Here is a 1,753-nt window from a genome sequence, read left to right as displayed (position 1 = left end):
CTCTCATGTTCTCGAAGATTAGAGCTTGTAACAAAGGCTTTTCCACACTGATGACATGTATATGGTTTTTCTCCGGTGTGAGTTCTCTCATGTTCTCGAAGATTAGACCTAGTAACGAAGCCTTTTCCACATAGATGACATTTAAATGGTTTCTCTCCAGTGTGAGTTCTCTCATGCCGTTTAATGGAACTTCGAACAAAGGCTTTGCCACATAGACGACATTCGTAAGGCTTCTCTCCAGTATGAATTCGCTTATGTCTAGTTAAAGATGAAAAATACCTGAAGCGCCTCCCACACTGATTACAAGCAAATGGATTCTCTCCTGTGTGGGTTATTTTATGAGTACGAAGGTTGGCATTTCGGGTGAAGTGTTTTCCACATTCATTACATTTATAGGGTTTCCGTACAGTGTGAGTTAAGACATGTTGAGTCAATGTGTACGTGTGAGTAAAAACTTCATCAAACCCACTATATACGGAGAGGTCTTCTCCCGTGTGACATTTCTGCTGTCGGGAAAGAGATGAAAGACTGTTATAGGACTTCTCCCAAAAATGCATGCACCCAGTTCTCTACCTATGAATTCCAGGCTGACCACTCAGTGATAATCTCCAACTAAAACCTTCCCCAGATCACTTACATATACATGGGGCATTCATCTCCAGCATGCACATTTTTACCCTTTGTAGCATCTTTATTGGAGGGCTGAGAGTTTATGAAGATATCATTACGTGTCATGCCAATAAACCATAGTTATATAATTATCCGCTTATCAGAATAATTTTATCTTAAGTCCAGGATAATTTCTTCCCCATATTTAAATTTTCAATCACATTCTCTGAGAAGGTACTTATATCAAACTGTAACAATTGTTATATGATCCTTCTAAATTGATAATTTAGGCTCCTCCCAGACCTTGAACGTGGATAGGCAAGGTTCCTCCTCATGACACTTACTACTGTCCAGCAGTTAGGTGGGTCGTTCATGCAGATATCTTGCATAGGTATTATTTCTTGCTTGTTATGGCTGTTTTTCATGCCTAAAACAATTGAGGAAAAAAAGAAATAAACCTAAGAAATACCTTGAGTAGGAAATTAAAGTGTTGAAAAGCTCACGAGACCAGGTAAGCACACGTGACCAAATGATGTGAAATTGAGGAAAATACTGGTGAACAGACATACATTTTAGAATAATATCAATTAGAACAAAACTCAATGTTTAAGTTAAAGAAAAATAAAATAATGATGGGCTGTTGCAGAGAATATCAAGAGTGGAAATCCTAAAAGAAATCATGACAAAGACCACAATGTGAAATTTTACCTCCAACGAGGACAGGAACATTTGCTTGCCTGAGGTGAAATGTAAGTACAGGTACATGAAGAGAAACTGATATGGAAGAAATAATGACACAGTCTGAGGAATGTTGTCTCATTGGCCACTCACAGTTTCTGAAGCTGTCGTTCACTCAAGGAAATCTGCACTGACATCAATAAGACCCTGCTTACTCACTAGCCTTCTCACACTGAGCGCATGTCTGCAGCTCACCTGGACTCCAGCCTTGGGGAGGTCCTCTTTCTTCCCTCCACAGCTCCCCTCTTTGCTCCCACTGGGAGATCACATCTGATCTGAAGAAATGACACCCTATATCAATGGAGAATGGTATGTGAATTTTCAGTTCTGTGCCAAGAACAGCGCCTGATGTTCTACTGTACAGGCAACCAAGGAAGAACATGAGCGTGGAAGAACAGCCCAGAGA

General features: G+C 40.2%; 1 long non-coding RNA gene across 2 annotated transcripts; it reads right to left on the bottom strand.

Annotated features, from left to right (window-relative positions):
* LOC125917160 (uncharacterized) lies at positions 1–1,747 on the bottom strand. 2 transcript variants are annotated; one of them, XR_007456100.1, is made up of 3 exons: positions 1,543–1,747; positions 954–1,036; positions 1–506 (listed from the first exon to the last, which is right to left on the bottom strand). It is a non-coding gene; the product is annotated as an uncharacterized LOC125917160 (long non-coding RNA). The 2 variants fall into 2 exon arrangements; XR_007456099.1 differs by having other exon boundaries at positions 954–1,747.
* Between the last annotated feature and the right edge of the window lie 6 nt (positions 1,748–1,753).

The sequence above is a fragment of the Panthera uncia genome, unplaced genomic scaffold (assembly GCF_023721935.1).
Source record: "Panthera uncia isolate 11264 unplaced genomic scaffold, Puncia_PCG_1.0 HiC_scaffold_1544, whole genome shotgun sequence".
NCBI classification, from domain to species: Eukaryota; Metazoa; Chordata; class Mammalia; order Carnivora; family Felidae; genus Panthera; species Panthera uncia.
The sequence above is the reverse complement of the archived record's forward strand: the minus strand, read 5'-3'. Positions and strand labels throughout refer to the sequence as shown.